This window comes from Electrophorus electricus, chromosome 6, assembly GCF_013358815.1.
Source record: "Electrophorus electricus isolate fEleEle1 chromosome 6, fEleEle1.pri, whole genome shotgun sequence".
Taxonomy (NCBI): domain Eukaryota; kingdom Metazoa; phylum Chordata; class Actinopteri; order Gymnotiformes; family Gymnotidae; genus Electrophorus; species Electrophorus electricus.
In genome coordinates this window covers 18,283,557-18,297,277 of record NC_049540.1, presented here as the reverse complement: position 1 = coordinate 18,297,277, position 13,721 = coordinate 18,283,557, and positions in this window count along the sequence as shown.

Below are 13,721 nucleotides of genomic sequence, written 5' to 3'. Positions count from 1 at the left end.
AACTTGGCCTTGTACAGTACTATGTTCAACATCTATTATAAATGTAAATAAAATTCACTTAATAGTAGCAAAAGGTAGCACTCAAACCATAAGCAAGACATCATAAATACTTTATTTCAGATGAAAAAATGCTGTGCACACCAGCGCTGCTGCTTCTCTATGTTTCCAATGTCTTAATTTTCGACCACGACCGTCTCCAGTCTTGTTGGTCATTTTCTTTATTGGATTAGCAGTACTCCCCTTCCACTACTGCTGCTTTTGCTTCTTCTGTGCATTAAGTTACATATGGCCGGATTTCATTGACAGCGCTTGTCCATACACAGACTTACCAGTAGAGTAGTAGCAGAGTAAGCTGCTACCCCTTTGACTTTCACCACATTGCAGACAACTCCAGGTGCTGCTAGCCACATACTTTTACTATTAAAGTGTCTTTTCTAGTCTGGTAAGACTGTTTTCTGACATGCCCTTTTCATTGTGATAGTGGCAGCAAAGAGGGAGCGAGAGGCAAAGGAAAGTTTGAAGTCTTTATTTTCCATGACTTGACTAAACAATTCAAAAACAAGCAAGCTGCAAGGCAGTGGTAAGCAAACAAAAGAAACAGTTTTGTGCAGGAAGACAGCTCAGCGGAAAATGGTAGGCAACATGCAGCGCCGACGGTGGGACTGTGGGCTTATATAGCTAGAGGAAAAAAAGTGGGAGAAATAATGAACAGGTGTGCACTCTCTAATAGGCAAGAGATTGGGACCGGTGCATGAGCTGTGTGTGAGTAAGTCAGCCAAGGACATGAAAAACTTCCGGTAAATCTTCCAGTGTGTATGCTACGCAGTTGCTTGTTTTCCAGAAGACTAATGGGCTTTTGGCTACATGTTGCAGTGAATTAGTATGCTGTGCTTGGTTGAGTTACTTTTACAGCAGCCATTGTTATGGTGTCTAGCTGGGGACAGTATGACTAGGATAACTAGCCTGGTTTCCACTGTTCTTGTTGGCTAACTGTTTAGCTGCTAGCTTCTTTGCCATCTGAAGTGATGCACATTTCACTCATCATTGCTTGACATCTATCAAAAGTGAGGGACTCCCTTTGCTGGATCACAGGAGGGGGGCATAATTCTAAGCTAATACCATAGAATGATCAGACTGTACATCTGAACTTTTTAGCCTTATTCCAAATGTTTCTAGAAGAAGCAATCTGTTCTTGAGATTGAGCTTTGTGGTCTGGATTAAATTCTCAATACTCTGAATAGTTAGAAGGTTCTCCAACCCTCTCTGCAATTTCTGATGACCTAAAATTTAGGAGGCTTCCAGTCTGACTAAGGATTAAGACAGAAAATCAATTCCCACCCAACAGAATTAGGGACAATCTTTCTCGAGGCCATCAATTTAGGGTTTAAAAAAAAAAACCAAAAAAAAAACAAACAAAAAAAAAAAACCACACACCATGGTGTCATGGTGCGCTGGGTACCTAGCCAGGGGGACATGCCCACTGATACTGTCCCTACACAAGCATTAACCCATTAAAGGGATAACATGATGACCATGTAAAATTATCTAAATTTATCCAAGCAGACTAAAACTGGCAGATCACAAACAAAAATGAACCATGTCACTACAGATAGTGAAGTGAGCGCAGGTTCACTCAATTTGCACAATCGTGTTAAATCTTAATAGTTAAAAATAGCATATACATCTCATTCTCCATTTGTCACATCCAATTTTCCCTTAATATATATTAAAGCAACAATATTGTTGAGCGGTTAGGAGGCGGACGCATGTGCAAAATAGAGCGAGATTTATGGGCAAATCCAAAATCAGAGTCGTTATAGCAGTCCAGGGTGAGAGCCAACACGGAGTATACGTGGATACATGAGCAAAAACACACGAAGGCAAACGGGTATCTGGCTATAACAGACTAGGGAAAACTCGGGGCTAAGAAACACGAAGGCTGGGATAAACGGAGTACAAACTTGGGTATACAGAGAGGGGCTTTCAAAAACATTTCACTAAAACACGCAGAGCTCAAGACAGGGTTTAAATACATAAACTAAACGAGGGACAGGTGTGGAAAATCAAACGAGGATCGGAGAAAACGAAACTGGCATGGAACAAATACACAAGACAGGGAAAACACGGAACATGGAAGCTGGGAGGGACTAATCGTGATATTTGACTATAGTTTCACTCTTAGCGTACCAAGTACATAACTTGTTCCGCACTGGCTCTAAACGTCAGCAGCTCATGTAAAAAATACATTAAAAAAGAGACTAATACATAAAACATAGCTTACACCACTATAAAGTAACCATATAAATACTAATACCCACCAACATTAAAAGAACAAAATAAGAGCATCATACATACATAATTTCATCAACTTCATAAAAAACTCCGTCTACTTTGGAGAGGCGATAATCTTAATGGTTTTGTGTTCCCCAACATCTAGTATAAGTCTTTTGCGATTGTCTAATAACTGTATCGATTAACAATACATTCAAATCACTAACCATTCTCCCAGCATATCTGCGTACCGACCGTGATTCATTCACTTAGTTTAAAGCCTATGACAGAAACCTCCTCATACCACCAACCACTGCCAACCTCCATTGTATTGAAGTTCACTTACTACTACAAAAAAACAAAAAACAAAAAGTGATGGTTTACCAACTTTGCTGTTTCACCCACCACAATGATGCCAAAACCCGCACCACAGCTAATCACATTAACTGCAACTCACCTGGACAAATGTATGCTCAGCCCTATTTTACTGCCCTGTACTGATGCTACTGTGACCAAAGCGGTTGAGTGGAAGCAAGAGGCAGTGTTGCAAAAAGACGTTCTTTATTATCCATCAGGTTTACATTGATAGAAGCACTCAACAATATACAAATTATAGAAGTCTTACTCTCTTCAGAGAAATGCAAAAACTCAGTTTACCATGACATAGAAGGACCACTAATGTGCAGCCCCATCTCCTGGGATCTGTAGGTTTAAATATGGCAGAATGTGAGTAAGGAACAGGTGAAGGCAATCCGTAATCAGGGGACTGTGAACGGGGCAGGTAAGAGGTGTGAGCCTTAGCAGGAGTGGGCGTGTCCCTCCTGCTAGCCGGCTGACCAACCGTGGCAGAACCCTCCCCAAAAAACCTCGCCAGCCTCCTGGTGCATGGCCCTCGTTTATTTTGCGGCTAGCTTCCCATTGGATTTTGTTGACACCCACACCATCTGTCCAGGTTCATAGCAGGGGGTCTCCCCATGCCTCCTATCCACCTTCCTCTTATAGGCGGCGATGGCTTTGCCTACTATGATGGACCTCCTCCCACACCCGCTCACTGCGCCGACACCACGTCTCCACCATTGGCTGGTTTGACGTGGGTGGATTCCATGGATAGAGCAGGGGCTGGAAACCTAGGATGCATTCAAAAGGCATTAACCCAGTTGCTTCATGACACAGTTCTGGGCATACTCTGCGCAGGGGAGGTAGGTACTCCAGGTCTCTGGATGTTTGACAATATAACCTCAGAAATTTACCCAGTTCTTGGTTTGCCCTCTCTACCTGACCATTGGCTTGAGGGTGGTAGCCAGATGTCAGGCTGACCGTGATGTTCAATTTTCCAAGCAATTCCCTCCACTCTAGACATGAATTGTGGGCCCCTGTCTGAAATGATTTCCTCAGGCAGCCCAAATAATCGGAAGACCTGGTGGAAGAGCAACTCCGCTGTCTCCCAAGCGGTAGGTAGACCTTTCAGTGGAAGGAATCTCACCATTTTAGAAAACCGATCCAATCACTAAGATCACTGTTTTGCCCTCAGAAACAGGTAGATCAGTTACGAAATCTATAGCTAAATGAGATCAGTGTCAGGGAGGTGTGGGTAGCAGAAGCAGCTTACCTGCAGGCTGTGTGCGAGGAGTTTTGCTGCGGGAACACTCCGCAAGACGCCACATATCTGACAACCTCCGTGTTCATGGCAGGCCACCAATAGTGAGAACTTAGGAGCTGTGCTGTACGGGTTGCTCCTGGGTGGCCTGTCCCCACGGAGATGTGTGCCCAAGTGATCATGGCTCGCCAATGAGGAAGTGGCACAAAGAGATGGTTAGGTGGGCAGTGCGGGTGTGGATTCACTGCTGTTATTTTCCAGTCTAGGTCTCATCTTAATATGGCCAGGAAACAGGTGGGTGAGAGAACTGGCTCCAGAATGGTGGATTGGGCTTCTGCATAGTGTTATCACCAGAGTGCGTCCGCCCTCATGTTTATCGCACTTGGTCTATAGGTCACGTGAAAATTAAATCTCTTAAAGAAAAGCAACTACCGAGCTTGTCTGGAATTGAGCCTCTTAGCGGTTTGGAGGTATTCCAAATTCTTGTGGTCTGTAGTGACCAAAAAGGGGTGCCATGCTCCCTCTAACCAGTGCCTCCACTCTTCGAACAGTAGTTTCATTGCGAGGAGTTCATGATCTCCCACGCCATAATTATTCTCCCCGGAGCTTAGTTTCTTTGAGAAGTATGCAACGGGCTTTAGCTGCCTTGCCTCTCCCTTATTTTGGGACAGCACCACGCCCACCCCCACATTTGACACATCTATCTCCAGCAACCAGATCCGAACAAGCAATTTGTGGTGAAATACCAGAGTGGTGGAGAAGGCGGCTTTTAGCTCCGTGAAGGACTTTTCCACCTCCGAGTTCCATGTTTTTAGATTGTCCGTGCAGTAGAGGTGGTAAGAGGTCTGATCCTTAGCAGGAGTGGGCGTGTCCATCCTGCTAGCCAGCTGACCAACCGTGACAGCTACTACTTACTGACTCCTAGAGCCTACTAACTGAGATTTCAATGTGTACTGTCACTATTGTCTGCTATATCCTATAGCCTGCTGTTATCAACCTGACCTAGCATGTATAGATTCCTACTGCCTACATCCACCCCCTCCTCTTTAAGTTTAAGAGTTAGTGTTACGCCCCCCCCCCTCCCCCCCCCACACACACACACATCATTTTGCCATCATTTGGTTTTTATATAGGGAATGCACCTCATCCAGATCACTTCATACACCTTAGAGTCCCACACATCTTGGATTTTAAGTCGCCCAAAGGGAAGACTCCATCGAAAGTCTAGACTCCCTGGGGAAAGAATGGGTCGTGTGACTCCAATTCCTCTACCTTGCCCCTTCTTCCAGCCTTTGCTTAGCACTGGCATAAACACCTGCTAGGTGATCTTGGTGTCATACACTGGGTTGTCTTGCAGTATCTCTATATTCTGCTCTAACAGGGAGTCAACTGGCAGATGGGGTTCTTGACCAAACATCATTTCATATGGGGAATGGCTTGTGGACTGGTGAACTGTAGTATTATAGGCAAACAGCAAGATAATGGTAGATAATGAGGCCATCACTGCTTCTTTTCAGGGAATAGGGGTCTCAGCAAGTCATGCTTGGTTTTGTTGAATAGTTCACACTGACAAATGCTGAAACATCTCACCCTCAAAATTTCTGTTGATTTCTTGATTTGTATGGATCCACTATGGAACTCTATGAACAAAGAACCACCAGTCCACTAATACATGATTTGCAGTACTTGCCTTCTGGTCTTTAGTGCAATAAGCTTATGTAAACATTGAAAACACATCTGTAATAACAAGCACATTTTGCCTTCCATCACTCAGATCAAGGTTGAGATGTTTTCAGTCCACCTCTAAATGTCCACAATTCTGGTTGAACATCTTTCGCAATCTACATTGCTGTCACCATTTTTCAGTGGCTTTTCCCCATTCATGACCAGTAGCATCTATGTCTAATTAGAATAGTGGTCCTCTCAATCCCTTGATGGCCATGCTTATCATGAACACCACTCAATACCTCAGTCTTGAGGGCCGTGGGTAAAACCAGCTTCAATATAGGGTTCCTACTTCCTGGCAAATGTGATACCTGGTACAGAACACCCTCTTTTTCCTGTAGTTTTTTTTTTCCCACTCCAGCCTCCTCCTGGGATCATTCTGTCCCTGAGGGGGCTTTACCCATCTTCCAGTATTTAAAAAAAAAGGCCAACCACAGGGTCCTGTTTCTGCAGGACCTGCAACTTGGCTTGATCTCATCCAGGGATCTATGGTAGCCAGGGATGCAACTTGGGACTGTGAAGAATTTCCAGTTGGAAATTCCAGTCAGACACTTGATAATTGATGCTACCTCCTCCTGGCTGAGGGGTTCCTCTGACGCTAACTGTGACAAAGCATCTGCATTTATATTGGTAGCTCTGGCTGATATACTACCTGGAAGTCAAACAGAGCCAGTTGTGTCAACAATCGCTGTTCTACTCCTCCTAAATTTTCAGTTCAGAGATAACAGAGGTCATTGCCCATATACAGTACAAACTTAGTGTAACAGGTACCATCTTATGTGTTTTTTGAAACACAACACCACCAGTGCCACGTCAAACTACAGGTGTATTAATACAATTTAAGAACCATAAAATTAAATACAACGAGCAGAAAATCTTGTTGTGGTTTCTCAAGTGCATTGCTTGCCTTAAGCAGAAGCCTGCTAAATGACTGCAACTTGTCCTGGACCTGGGGCTGAAAATGTCTAAAATATCCTCTCTGTAATTGTTGTTACCATAAAGCCAGTGTCAAGTAACAACAAGTAACAAACTCTCTCTCCTGCCATTACTATTTCAACTACAGGGCATTGCCCTGTAAGTTTTGAAGAGGCCTTATATTAGAGTAGAGACTTGCTTCTCTGCTCCTGATGGTTGGCTCCCTACACCAGGAGATGCTAGTTTAAAGTTGACTCACTGTTTGATGCAGAAGCTGGTCCCTTATTCAAATTCTGCTCCATCATTCCCTGCACTCCAGATTTTACCCCTAAAGAGCAGTGCTTAGCTATATGAGCAATGCCATTACAATTAAGGCAAATAGGCTTGCCACCGGGAGCAAACAATATCACCCAGAGTGAAAATGCTGCTTCCATACTGTTACTGGTGCTAGTGCTATATTCACCTGCTTCAGCATAGCATCTAACTGGGTTAGATGCTATGTTTTTTGAGCTTCTAAATAAAATGGTGAGCAGCCAAAACTGTCTAACACAATAGTGTAACATTTCCCATAGGAACAGGCGAGAGGCAGAATGCATCCGCAGGGTGCGGTTTATTAAATGAGGAAAACACAATCACTGAGGGCAAAATCAACAGGAGCAAGGGGAAGACACTGAGGTAGAACAAAACATGAACTAGACAAATGGAAAATCAAGGGCGATGACAATGTAAGCAAGCAGAATTGAAACACGACAGAACAAATCAGATTTACCAAATCTGAGTACATACGAGTGGAGTTCATGTCTGCATCTAGGGTCTCGTCATCTTCCTCATTTGTAGGGACAGTAATGAGCTGCTCCTGCCTGATCTCTTTCAGCTGCAGGATCTTCTCCAAAGCCTGGGGGATCTTTGGCCCAATGCCAACCTCCTCACTCTGCCACATCTCTCTAGCATCCTCTCCAGGTGGAGGCGGTACTCTCTGCCTCTGACTGGCCTGTGGTACCATGGAAACACCAGCAGAAAATGGGCCACTAGGTGTCAAGGTTATTAATGGAGGAATGCGGGGCAGCAGGTTGGGGCCAGGGCCAGGCTCTGGGCCCCAAGTGCTCAGTGGGCCCTGCTGCATCTTAGCCAGCTCCTGCTGCCACTCATGCTCTAGCAGCTGTGTGGCCCTCTTCTGCTGCTCAAGAAGCTCCTGTTCTTTCAGCTGCTCCTCCATCACTCTGGAGTCACTCTGACCCGCTCTGTCCTCCTGCTGCCATCATCATGGCAGCCCTCTGATGGACCATCTTCAGCGGGTCGTCTGGTGCCAGCCCAGGGGGTTTCATGCCCATATGCATGCTGGCCGGAGGGGGGCCTCCCATCATGCCCATAGCCTGAAGAATGGGGGCAGAGGCATGGAGGGCATTGCGGGCATGGGAGGCAGACCTGGTATTGTGGTCATGGCCTTGTCATCTCCACCTGCCATGCTGTATTTACTTACAATCATTCCAGTCTGCATCATACATGTTTTCAGCCGGTCAATTAACTCTTCTCTTGGGCCCATAACAGGAGCCCTGATCTCTGCCAATTTGGTTTGCAACTCCGGAATGCTCCATGTGTTCAAACCCGCACTGCGGCACCCAAATCTGCGTTAGACTAGGGGGTTCGTCGCTCGCCATTTTCACTCACGTTCAGAAGCACAGCAACAACAGACACAAGTGGCATAATGCGCCCGGCCTGTCCCCGTGGTCGCTCCTCGAGACTCCCCTGTGACCCCTGTGGCTGCAACAGGTGTGCCTCCAAGGACGTTTGGGACTCCCTCAGCCACACCTCGTAGCGAGCCAGTGACCCTTGAGGCTCCTCCGTCAGCCTCCCGGACCCAGACGGATTCTTTGTTTATGCCGGATGTCACTTCTTAAACTCCTCTGCCACCTGAGGCTGCTGTGCCATCCCCCATTACTGCTCCCTTGTCTGTTTCAGTGTCTCCAGTTCCTGTGTTGCCTGCTGCTATTCCCGGTTTTGTCTGTGTTCCTGTCTGTACATCCATGCCTGTTTGTCAACCTGGTGAAACCTGTTACCCTGCCTTGTGGCATTAGTGTTTCCTTGCCTATCCCAGTGTCTGTGTCCATGTCGGTCGTGTATTTTGTTCCTGCTCCTGTGCCTGTTGTGCTGGGGATACTTACCTCTGTTCCTTGCTTCTGTTCCTGTCCCTGTTCCCACAACTGTGCCCTCTACCGGCTTTCCTCATCTCCTCTCCTCTCCTCTCCTCTCCTAACTCTGCACCTGCATCCTGTTCTGGCTGCATCGCCAGTCCGACTCCCTTTCCCCAGCCTTTTTCCATCCGTCAATCTGCCTGGACTCCTGTACCCCTATGGGTTATGGGATTGGATCCCATGTATGCCCCGGGATTTGCGACTAAGCCTGAATGTAGTCCTGCCCCTGGGCCTGTCCCTTCTTTGTTTGCTCTGCGTGTCCCCCCATCTGTCTCCTGTCCCATCTCATCATCCCTGGCTCCTCCTATTGGCCCTGTCTCTGCCTCGTACAGCCCCTTTCCTAGTCCTGTTTGTTTTTGGTTTTAATGGTCCCTGTGTTTGCACACCCCACTGTTACGTGCTTTGGGGTGGGGTACTGTGATGATCAGCCCCTCCCTGGTTCCATGTTCCATGTTTACCCTGTCTTTTGTGTTTTTTAGTTCCTTAGTTTCATTTTCTCCAGCCCTCGTTTGATTGCTTGTACCTATACCTCGTTTGTAGCTTTGGTTCCTGTATTTAAACCCTGTCTTGATGCCTGTGTTTTGGATGTTCATTGTTAGGCTTCATTGCGTTTATGATGTTTGGTTGTATGTTTATTTTGAATAATTGTGTTTAAGTTTGTATTCCGTGCCTTTGTGTTTCTTAGTCCTGATTTTTATTTATTTTTTCCCTAGCCTTAGTTATAGCCTGCTTCCCAGTTTGCCTTCGTGTGTGTTTATTTCGTTTACTCATGTATCCCCGTGCTTTCCGTAAAAAAGAAGAAAGATGATGAGACCCTAGATGCAGACATGAGCTTCACTCGTATGTACTTAGATTTGGTAAGTCTGATGAGGTTCTGTCGTTTTAAATTCCGCTCGCTACATTGTCGTCACCCTTGATTTTCCGTTTGTCTAGATCATGCTTTGTTCTACGTCAGTGTCCCCTTACACCTCGCCTGTTCCTATGGGAAACATTACAAATAGCAATAATACCTGCAGGTATTATTTTTTTCAGCTTTCTCCTTCCTATAATTCATACATATAAAAAATAGCTTGTTTGTCTAAAGGCATATGTCTAGTGTTTGGGTGAGAACTAGCTGGTAGTAAGTTCTAGCTTGCTATCTCACTGCCATTTTTTTTTCAGTATTGCAGCACATGTAACCTGATAGTTAATCAGTATCCATGTAATATTCAATGTTATTCGTATGAGGTGACTTGTTAATTACTGCTTATGTAACAATGATTATTGTATGATGTAAAGATGTATTAGTGGAGTTTTGTGCCTTCATGATCTGTAATACAGGTCAGGTTTTTCACTCTTTTTCCTTTCTCTGATCATTCCAACGTGTAAGTTACACACTGGACTGAGTGACGAACATTGCAGACACAAGATGTCAAGCCAACCCATGGCTACCATGCCTAACTACTGATGTATGCTACCATGTTCTTCCAGTATGGTAGGATGGGACTGAGTTGAAGTTTATATCACTCAGATGGAGCTATATTTTGAGTTGAAGGAGAACTAATTTTGATGAGGAATTTTTTCCTACACCTGTTATATTCCTGGGTAGAACCACTCAGAGCTAAGAGTTACTCAGTAGAGGTAAACCCACAAAGGACACCAAAGACAGAAAACAGACTTTTTTTCCTTTTCTTGTTACTGTACATATTGTTTACATAAAATTGTATTGATTTATTTGAACTGAGGCATTTACTTCTCATCTTGTGTTCCATTGTGCATTAATAGCCTGATAAAATAAAGGTTAGTATTCACAGTACAAGCTATTTGTTTATTCAAAGCTTTCCTTCTCCAAATACAGCATAAATTGTTAAGTACAGACAATGTTGGCATAACATGGCATAAATATCATGCACAGCATGTGAGATTTTCATTTTAGTAAAATTGACAGACAAAATACCACATTGGTTGCATGGTATGATGAAGGAAATTGTATAATTTAAGTGTCTTTATATCCATACATATCAGTCTTTTACTGAATTATATTAAGAGGCCATGCTTGCTGCTAGCTTGCAGCTGAGAACAGCTCAATGAGGCTTGCACATAACTGCAAAATAATTTTACTTGTGTAACAAAATCATAATATTGCAACTTAACTAGATTCCTTAATCATGATGTCAGTCTTACAAAAGTAAACAAATTATATAACATATGTACTACATAATGCTGTTAACAATTATAACCAAGTAATATATTTACCTTGACCATATTAGACCTGAGAACTTGATTACATTAAATAGGTGGAATTCATAAACCTGAACAATTATATTGAATAAGCATAGCTCTTAATATCAAGGACCTAATTCCAAAGCATAATTGCACAACCCTAAAATCAGGAGCCTAATTTCAAGGTATAACCAATAACTTGATGTAAAGCAGTTATTACTCCTTTGGGAGTTGGGATTAGATGAGAACCCAAAATCAAACTCGGATAAATATAAGACATGCTAAGTAAATTAACAAACCCTGGAAGGTAGACCACATTAGGGATGAATACTGGATGTCATTTATTTGATCTTGAATATTGAATGTAATACCATGGTCACAACCCATGGCTTTTAATAACAATAAAACTAATAATTTACATCATAATAATTTACACAAACCAAACATTCACAATCCCAAGGTTACTTTATAATGCAACAATTAAAGACAAAAATACTGTTGAAAGAGGAGTCTTCAGAAGAGTCTTAAAGGAGGAAATACAAGTACAGTTTTGTAGCACTGAAAGATATACCACCCTAGAAGAGAGTACAAAGTAAGGGAATATAGGTTGTTTGAGGATCTGAGAAGGCAGGAGGGGTTGGATGAGCTCCCCAAGATAAACTAGGACCAACCCATGAAGAGCTTTGAAGGTAGTGAGGAGTATTTTGTACTGGATATATGATGCAACTAGTAACCAGTGCAGCTCACTAGAAATAGGATTGATGTGAGCAGATTTTATGTTGTAGGTAATCAGTATATTCAAAATTCAGCAGCTGGAGCGAAATTTGTTCATGTTTGTCTGGAAGACCAGTAAAATGTGAGTTACAGTAATCAATGTGAGAAAATATGAAGGCATGAGTTTTGGTATCACCAAAGTAATGGGTGTGAGTAATAGCTGGAGGACATTGTGTCAATAAATGTCTGTGTCCTCTGAACCACAGCTCGTCTCTGCATCCTGCCTCACCTCCCAAAGTCACAGAGGCACAGACCACTGAGGGATGCCATAAGTCAAGGTAAAGAGAAAAAATGCAAAGAAGCACAACCCATGCAAGTCTTTCATCCTGGTGGGCACACTCTCTGCCATTACAATGTGGGAGTCCATCCCTGCAGGATTTATGGGGGGCACTGGTGGTGGTCCAGGGTCGGACTCCACAGAGTCCTACCTGCCTTCGCTGACTACCAGGACCGATATGATTACGACTATCAGGATCCAGGGTCAGACTCCGCAGGGTCCTACCTGCCCCCATGGATTACTGAGAAAACTACAAGGATTACAGCAAGGATGAGAATTATGACTACATCAGGCTCCTGTTGGACAAGGAATCTGACCACTCCGTCGAGGGAGGTGGAGGAGGCCCTCCATGAGGATCTCACTTTGGGTACAGAGACGGGGTCAGCGGACTCTGAAAGCGACGAGCCTCTGGCGCCTAAGGCACCACCCAAAGCACACCACTCTAGAGCCTGGAATCTTCTTCTATAAAGGGGCTCTCCTTCACCTGAAGCACACAAACCTTGAGCCTGTGTGCCTGCTTGGGTGCTAGACAAGGAGAAAAGGAAGCACGTGTGGTGTGTTCCCCAGCTTGTCAGGCAAAAAAGCGGAGACACCATCACCACCCAAGTTGGCACTGGGTGCCTGCCTGCCCAGGACTCATCAGACCTTGCCTCAAACAATGACAGGGGTACTTGCTGGGGTTCCTGCCAGCCTCTCCAGACTCTTTCCCTATCCTTTGTGTAGTTTCATTATGCATATGCCTGTCCTTTGTTATCATGCTTGTTACACTGTGTGCACAATTATTAGGCAAGTTGTATATTTGATGATTAATTTTATTATCGAACAACTACAGTGCTCTCGGGCAATCAAATGTTAATAAACCTCAGACCTGAATATTTAAGATAGAAAAAGTGAAGGTTTGTCTTTCTTAGGAGAATATCTATGTGTGCATAATTAATGGGCAATTATTAGTGTGCAGAATGTGTAACGTTTCTGGCCCGAGTACTGCAGGGCGAGTGGCAGGATGTACAGACTTGCTCGACAGTGCAGAACATTTATTAATATTAAACATGTAAGACAAAGGTGGCACTCATATACAACATTTACAATGAACATGAATTAACATGAAACAAAGAACATATACACTTTAACACTGGACTCATACAAACTAACGTTACAGCTACAAAGATCTAATTGAACACACGTAGCAACAATGACCAACACCGGTGCACACACTGACAGGGGTGTAAATAGACAGACAAACAGTAAACCCTATGCAGGTGTGTGGCGTGGTTACAAAACACATGTGAATCCCCCTGCATGTGGTGAGCCATACCACATGACTCATGGAGGGAGGAGCATTATGCAACTAAACAAAAAACACAAATTTTCCCATCTCACTTGTTTATTTTCATTTGTTAAAGTGAGAATAAAAAACACACAACTCAAAATTTACAAATAAACATTTCTGACATTAAAAAATAAATAAATAATTGACCAACATAGCCATCCTTCTTTTCAATAACAGCCATAATCCTTCCATTCACGGAGTCTGTCTGTTTTTTAATCTGTTGACGTTCAACTTTTTGTGCAGCAGCAACCACAGCCTCCCTGACACTGTTTAGAGTGCTGTACTGTATTCCTTCACCATATATCTCCCATTTAAGAAGGGCTCACAAGTTCTCAATAGGGTTTAGGTCAGGTGAGGAAGGGGGTCCATGTCATTGTTCTTTCATCTTTAAGGCCTTTACTGGCTAACCACACAGTGGAGTACTTCGATGTTTGCGAT